We start from the raw sequence: 8,795 nt of genomic DNA, 5'->3' as shown, positions 1-8,795 counted from the left end.
GCCACACTGATCCTCAACACGGGGGCCCCTCAGGGGTGCATGCTCAGTCCCCTCCTGTACTCCCTGTTCACCCATGACTGCATGGCCAGGCACGTCTCCAACACCATCATTAAGTTTGCAGAGGACACAACAGTGGTAGGCCTGATCACCGACAACGATGAAACAGCCTATAGGGAGGAGGTCAGAGACCTGGCCGTGTGGTGCCAGGATAACAACCTCTCCCTCAACGTGACCAAGACAAATGAGATGATCGTGGACTACAGGAAAGGACTGAGCACGCCCCCATTCTCATCGACGGGGCTGTAGTGGAACAGGTTGAGAGCTTCAACGAACTATCATGGTCCAAACACACCAAGACAGTCGTGAAGAGGGCACGACAAAGCCTATTCCCCCTCAGGAGACTGTCTACACCTGTTGTATTCGGCGCATGTGGCAAATTAAATTTGATTTGAAGTCGAAAGTTTACAAACACTTACGTTAAAACTTGTTTTTCAACCGCTCCACAAATTTCTTGTTAACAAACTATTGTTTTAGCAAGTCGGTTAGGACATCTACTTTGTGCATGACACAGGTCATTTTTCCAACAATTGTTTACAGACAGATTATTTGACTTAATAATTCACTGTATCACAATTCCAGTAGGTCAGAAGTTTACATACACTAAGTTGACTTTGCCTTTAAACAGCTTGGAAAATTCCAGAAAATTATGTCATGGCTTTAGAAGCTTCTGATAGGCTAATTGACATAATTTGAGTCAATTGGAGGTTTACCTGTGGATGTATTTCAAGGCCTACCTTCAAACTCAGTGCCTCTTTGCTTGACATCATGGGAAAATCAATAGAAATCAGCCAAGACCTCAGAAAAAAAATGGTAGACCTCCACAAGTCTGGTTCATCCTTGGGAGCAATTTCCAAATGCCTGAAGGTACCACGTTCATCTGTACAAACAATAGTATGCAAGTATAAACACCATGGGACCACGCAGCCATCATACCGCTCAGGAAGGAGTCGCGTTCTGTCTCCTAGAGATGAACGTACTTTGGTGCTAAAAATGCAAATCAATCCCAGAACAACAGCAAAGGACCTTGTGAAGATGCTGGAGGAAACAGGTACAAAAGTATCTATATCCACAGTAAAACGAGTCCTATATCGACATAACCTGAAAGGCCGCTCAGCAAGGAAGAAGCCACTGCTCCAAAACCGCCATAAAAAAGCCAGACTACGGTTTGCAACTGCACATTGGGACAAAGATCGTACCTTTTGGAGAAATGTCCTCTGGTCTGATGAAACAAAAATAGAACTGTTTGGCCATAATGACCATTGTTATGTTTGGAGGAAAAAGGGGGACCTTGCAAGCCGAAGAACACCATCCCAACCGTGAAGCACTGGGGTGGCAGCATCATGCTGTGGGAGGCTTTGCTGCAGGAGGGACCGGTGCACTTCACAAAATAGATGGCATCATGAGGAAGGAAAATTATGTGGATATATTGAAGCAACATCTCAAGACATCAGTCAGGAAGTTAAAGCTCATTTACGTCAATTGGAGGTGTACCTGTGGATGTATTTCAACGCCTACCTTCAAACTCAGTGCCTCTTTTGTTGACATCATGGGAAAATCAATAGAAATCAGCCAAGACCTCAGAAAAAAAATGGTAGACCTCCACAAGTCTGGTTCATCCTTGGGAGCAATTTCCAAATGCCTGAAGGTACCACGTTCATCTGTACAAACAATAGTATGCAAGTATAAACACCATGGGACCACGCAGCCGTCATACCGCTCAGGAAGGAGTCGCGTTCTGTCTCCTAGAGATGAACGTACATTGGTGCTAAAAATGCAAATCAATCCCAGAACAACAGCAAAGGACCTTGTGAAGATGCTGGAGGAAACAGGTACAAAAGTATCTATATCCACAGTAAAACAAGTCCTATATCGACATAACCTGAAAGGCCGCTCAGCAAGGAAGAAGCCACTGCTCCAAAACCGCCATAAAAAAGCCAGACTACGGTTTGCAACTGCACATTGGGACAAAGATCGTACTTTTTGGAGAAATGTCCTCTGGTCTGATGAAACAAAAATAGAACTGTTTGGCCATAATGACCATTGTTATGTTTGGAGGAAAAAGGGGGACCTTGCAAGCCGAAGAACACCATCCCAACCGTGAAGAACAGGGGTGGCAGCATCATGCTGTGGGAGGCTTTGCTGTAGGAGGGACTGGTGCACTTCACAAAATAGATGGCATCATGAGGAAGGAAAATTATGTGGATATATTGAAGCAACATCTCAAGATATCAGTCAGGAAGTTAAAGCTTGGTCGCAAATGGGTCTTCCAAATGGACAATGACCCCAAGCATACTTCCAAAGTTGTGGCAAAATGGCTTAAGGACAACAAAGTCAAGGTATTGGAGTGGCCATCACAAAGCCCTGACCTCAATCCTATAGAAACTCTGTAGGCAGAATTGAAAAAGCGTGTGCGAGCAAGGAGGCCTACAAACCTGACTCAGTTACACCAGCTCTGTCAGGAGGAATGGGCCAAAATTCACCCAACTTATTGTGGGAAGCTTGTGGAAGGCCACCCGAAACGTTTGACCCAAGTTAAACAATTTAAAGGCAATGCAACCAAATACTAATTGAGTGTATGTAAACTTCTGACCCACTGGGAATGTGACGAAAGAAATAAAAGCTGAAATAAATCATTCTCTCTACTAATATTCTGACATTTCACATTCTTAAAATAAAGTGGTGATCCTAACTGACCTAAGACAGGGCATTCGTACTAGGATTAAATGTCAGGAATTGTGAAAGGTTTGGAGGTTTAAATCAATCCAGTGTGGAGCTTTAAATCAATCCAGTGTGGAGCTTTAAATCCCATGAAATTCTTCACAGGTAGTCAAATGGAAGCCAAATAAATAGTCTGGTGAAACAGAGAGACTGAAAGCTCAGCCAGGTTTCCATTCTGAACAGGGCCAGGTACTGTAGGGTTTTGGGTCTATTCAATTATATACAGCCTGGCTGTGCTACAAAGGGGACATTTTGAATGAAGGCTATAAACTGAGGGTTAGGGTTTTGTCCTGTGGATGTGCCCTGTGTAAAACGACCATCTTCGTCTCCTTGCCTAAAGAATGCTACTTCAGACAGCTGATAACAGAATGTTGTCAGAACGTTGTCCGCCTGATGAGGTCCAGCTAACTCTAACCCAGATTGCATGTTGACAATGCAGACACCTACCATGGCTCTGACCCTCTACCTCTACCCCACCCTGCTCTCTGCTAACCCTGCAATCCAGTTTCATTCAGACTTACATTCCTCCTGACCACATCAGGACACAGAGAGAGATGGAAAGGAGTGCAGGAAAGGAGACAACCTCAGTTTAATATGGGATAGTAGTACTTAAGATAGTTAATTTACTCCTCTGTCAAGCTCAGGTCAATATGGAATATACAGTGCATTCAGAAAGTATTCAGACCCCTTGACTTTTTCCACATTTTGTTATGTTACAGCCTTACTCTAAAATGCATTTAAAAAACAATACCCCATAATGACAAAGCAAAAAACGTTTTTTTTTTAGCTAATTTATTAAAGGTAAAAAACGATGAGACTCTAAATTGAGCTCAGGTGCATCCTGTTTCCATTGATCATCCTTGAGATGTTTCTACAACTTGATTGGAGTCCACCTGTGGTAAATTAAATTGATTGGACATGATTTGAAAAGGTACACACCTGTCTATATAAGGTCCCACAGTTGACAGTGCATGTCAGAGCAAAAAACCAAGCCATGAGGTTGAAAGAATTGTCCGTAGTTTTCCGAGACAGGATTGTGTCAAAGCACAGATCTGGGGAACGGTACCAAAAAATGTCTGCAGCACTGAAGGTCCCCAAGAACACAGTGGCCTCTATCATTCTTAAATGGAAGAAGTTTGGAACCACCAAGACTCTTCCTAGAGCTGGCCGCCCGGCCAAACTGAGCGATCGGGGGAGAATAACCTGATTGTCACTCTGACAGAGCTCCAGAGTTCCTCTGTGGAGATGGGAAAACCTTCCAGAAGGACAACCATCTCTGCAGCACTCCACCAATCTGGTCTTTATGGTAGAGTGGTCAGACGGAAGCCACTCCTCAGTAAAAGGCCCATGACAGCCCGCTTGGAGTTTGCCAAAAGGCACCTAAAGACTCTCAGACCATGAGAAACAAGATTCTCTGGTCTGATGAAAACAAGATTGAACTCTTTGGCCTGAATGCCAAGCGTCACGTCTGGAGGAAACCTGGCACCATCCTTAATGTGAAGCATGGTGGTGGCAGCATCATGCTGTGGGGATGTTTGTCAGCGGCAGAGACTGGGAGACTAGTCAAGGTCGAGGGAAAGATGAACGGAGCAAAGTACAGAGAGATCCTTGATGAAAACCTGCTCCAGAGCTCTCAGGACCTCAGACTGGGGTGCAGGTTCACCTTCCAACAGGACAACGACCCTAAGCACACAGCCAGGACAACGCAGGAGTGGCTTCGGGACAAGTCTCTGAATGTCCTTGAGTGGCCCAGCCAGAGCCCGGACTTGAACCCGATCTAACATCTCTGGAGACCTGAAAATAGCTGTGCAGCGACGCTCCCCAATCAACCTGACAGAGCTTGAGAGGATCTGCAGAGAAGAATGGGAGAAACTCCCCAAATACAGGTGTGTAGCGTCATACCCAAGAAGACTCGAGGTTGTAATCACTGCCAAAGGTGCTTCAACAAAGTACTGAGTAAAGGGTCTGAATACTTATGTAAATGTGATACTTCAGTTTTAAATTTTTAATAAATTAGTAAAAAAATCTAAAAACCTGTTTTTGCTTTATCATTATGGAGTATTGTGTGTAGCTTGATGAGGAGAAAAAATAATTTAATCAATTTTCGAATAAGGCTGTAAGGTAACAAAATGTGGAAAGATTCAAGGGGTCTGAATACTTTCCGAATGCCTCGGTCAACAACCTCAGGTCAATCTGGGATAGAAGTCCTTAAGGAATAACATGTACTTACCAACCTTAGATCAGAATGGGATATAAGTCTTTAAGGGGTTAAATGTACTCCTCCTCTGTCAAACACCTCAGGACAATATGGGATAGAAGTCCTTAACAGAGTAAATGTACTAATCATCCTCTGTCAACAACTTCAGATCATTGTGGGATATACAGTGGGGAAAAAAAGTATTTAGTCAGCCACCAATTGTGCAAGTTCTCCCACTTAAAAAGATGAGAGAGGCCTGTAATTTTCATCATAGGTACACGTCAACTATGACAGACAAAATGAGGAGAAAAAAATCCTGAAAATCACATTGTAGGATTTTTAATGAATTTATTTGCAAATTATGGTGGAAAATAAGTATTTGGTCAATAACAAAAGTTTCTCAATACTTTGATATATACCCTTTGTTGGCAATGACACAGGTCAAACGTTTTCTGTATGTCTTCACAAGGTTTTCACACACTGTTGCTGGTATTTTGGCCCATTCCTCCATGCAGATCTCCTCTAGAGCAGTGATGTTTTGGGGCTGTCGCTGGGCAACACAGACTTTCAACTCCCGCCAAAGATTTTCTATGGGGTTGAGATCTGGAGACTGGCTAGGCCACTCCAAGACCTTGAAATGCTTCTTACGAAGCCACTCCTTCGTTGCCCGGGCGGTGTGTTTGGGATCATTGTCATGCTGAAAGACCCAGCCACGTTTCATCTTCAATGCCCTTGCTGTTGGAAGGAGGTTTTCACTCAAAATCTCACGATACATGGCCCCATTCATTCTTTCCTTTACACGGATCAGTCGTCCTGGTCCCTTTGCAGAAAAACAGCCCCAAAGCATGATGTTTCCACCCCCATGCTTCACAGTAGGTATGGTGTTCTTTGGATGCAACTCAGCATTCTTTGTCCTTCAAACACGACGAGTTGAGTTTTTACCAAAAAGTTATATTTTGGTTTCATCTGACCATATGACATTCTCCCAATCCTCTTCTGGATCATCCAAATGCACTCTAGCAAACTTCAGACGGGCCTGGACATGTACTGGCTTAAGCAGGGGGACACGTCTGGCACTGCAGGATTTGAGTCCCTGGCGGCGTAGTGTGTTACTGATGGTAGGCTTTGTTACTTTGGTCCCAGCTCTCTGCAGGTCATTCACTAGGTCCCCCCGTGTGGTTCTGGGATTTTTGCTCACCGTTCTTGTGATCATTTTGACCCCACGGGGTGAGATCTTGCGTGGAGCCCCAGATCGAGGGAGATTATCAGTGGTCTTGTATGTCTTCCATTTCCTAATAATTGCTCCCACAGTTGATTTCTTCAAACCAAGCTGCTTACCTATTGCAGATTCAGTCTTCCCAGCCTGGTGCAGGTCTACAATTTTGTTTCTGGTGTCCTTTGACAGCTCTTTGGTCTTGGCCATAGTGGAGTTTGGAGTGTGACTGTTTGAGGTTGTGGACAGGTGTCTTTTATACTCATAACAAGTTCAAACAGGTGCCATTAATACAGGTAACGAGTGGAGGACAGAGGAGCCTCTTAAAGAAGAAGTTACAGGTCTGTGAGAGCAAGAAATCTTGCTTGTTTGTAGATGACCAAATACTTATTTTCCACCACAATTTGCTAATAAATTCATAAAAAATCCTACAATGCGATTTTCTGGAGAGAAAAAAATCTCAATTTGTCTGTCATAGTTGACGTGTACCTATGATGAAAATTACAGGCCTCTCTCATCTTTTTAAGTGGGAGAACTTGCACAATTGGTGGCTGACTAAATACTTTTTCCCCCCACTGTAAGTCCTAAGATAGTTAATTTACACCTCCTGTGTCAACACTATCATGTCAATATGGGAAAGAAGTCCTTAATGGAGTTAATTTACTCCTCCTCTGTCAACAACCTCAGTTTAAAATGAGATAGAAGTCCTTAAGGGAGTTAATCTACTCCTCTTTCAACAATCCTCCCCCTCTACCTCCCCCACTCCTCCATCCATCCATCTCTACCTCCCTCCCCTTCTACCTCCCTCCCTCCCTCCCTCCCCCTCTACCTCCCTCCCTCCCTCCCTCCCTCCCTCCCTCCCTCCCTCCTTCCCTCTACCTACCTCCCTCCCCTTCTACCTCCCTCCCTCCCTCCCTCCCCCTCTACCTACCTCCCTCCCTCCCTCCCTCCTTCCCTCTACCTACCTCCCTCCCCTTCTACCTCCCTCCCTCCCTCCCTCCCCCTCTACCTACCTCCCTCCCTCCCTCCCTCCTTCCCTCTACCTACCTCCCTCCCCTTCTACCTCCCTCCCTCCCTCCCTCCCGCTCTCTCTACCCCCCTCCCCCTCTACCTCCCTCCCTCCCTCCTTCCCTCTACCTACCTCCCTCCCTCTACCTCCCTCCTTCTCTCTACCCCCCTCCCCCTCTACCTACCTCCCTCCCTCCCTCCCTCCCTCCCTCCTTCCCTCTACCTACCTCCCTCCCCTTCTACCTCCCTCCCTCCCTCCCTCCCTCCCTCCCCCTCTACCTACCTCCCTCCCTCCCTCCCTCCTTCCCTCTACCTACCTCCCTCCCCTTCAACCTCCCTCCCTCCCTCCCTCACCCTCTACCTACCTCCCTCCCTCCCTCCCTCCCTCCTTCCCTCTACCTACCTCCCTCCCCTTCTACCTCCCTCCCTCCCTCCCTCTCTCTCTACCCCCCTCCCCCTCTACCTCCCTCCCTCCCTCCCTCTCTCTCTACCCCCCTCCCCCTCTACCTACCTCCCTCCCTCCCTCCCTCCTTCCCTCTACCTACCTCCCTCCCCTTCAACCTCCCTCCCTCCCTCCCTCCCCCTCTACCTACCTCCCTCCCTCCCTCCCTCCCTCCCTCCTTCCCTCTACCTACCTCCCTCCCCTTCTACCTCCCTCCCTCCCTCCCTCCCTCCCTCTCTCTCTACCCCCCTCCCCCTCTACCTCCCTCCCTCCCTCCTTCCCTCTACCTACCTCCCTCCCTCCCTCCCTCCCTCTCTCTCTCTCTCTACCCCCCTCCCCTTCTACCTCCCTCCCTCCCTCCTTCCCTCTACCTCCCTCCCCATATATCTCCCTCCCTCCTTCCCTACCTCGCTCCCTCTACCTCCCTCCTTCTCTCTACCCCCTCCCCCTCTACCTCCCTCCCTCCTTCCCTACCTCTACCCCCCTCCCCCTCTACCTCCCTCCCTCCCTCCCTCTACCTCCCTCCTTCTCTCTACCCCCTCCCCCTCTACCTCCCTCCCTCCCCTTCTATCTCCCTCCCTCCCTCCTTCCCTCTACCTCCATCCCCCTCTACCTCCCTCCTTCCCTCCCAGCCTCTTTACCTCCCTCCCTCCACCTCCCACCCTCTCTACCTCCTTCCTACTTTCCATCCCTCCCTCTAATCCCTTCCTACCCCTCTACCACCCTTCCTCCCTCCCTCTACCACCCTTCCTCCCCCTCTACCACCCTTCCTCCCCCTCTACCACCCTTCCTCCCCCTCTACCACCCTACCTCCCTCCCTCTAATCCCTTCCTCCCCCTCTACCACCCTTCCTCCCCCTCTACCACCCTCCCTCCTTCCCTACCTCTACCCCCCTCCCCCTCTACCTCCCTCCCTCCCTCTACCTCCCTCCTTCTCTCTACCCCCTCCCCCTCTACCTCCCTCCCTCCCCTTCTATCTCCCTCCCTCCCTCCACCTCCCTCCCTCCCTCCTACCTCCCTCCTTCCCACCCAGCCTCTTTACCTCCCTCCCTCCCTCCACCTCCCACCCTCTCTACCTCCTTCCTACTTTCCATCCCTCCCTCTAATCCATCCCTCCCTCTACCACCCTTCCTCCCCCTCTACCACCCTTCCTCCCCC

Source organism: Coregonus lavaretus (genome assembly GCF_964263955.1).
Source record: "Coregonus lavaretus genome assembly, chromosome: 17".
In the NCBI taxonomy this organism is placed as follows: Eukaryota; Metazoa; Chordata; class Actinopteri; order Salmoniformes; family Salmonidae; genus Coregonus; species Coregonus lavaretus.
The sequence above is the reverse complement of the archived record's forward strand: the minus strand, read 5'-3'. Positions refer to the sequence as shown.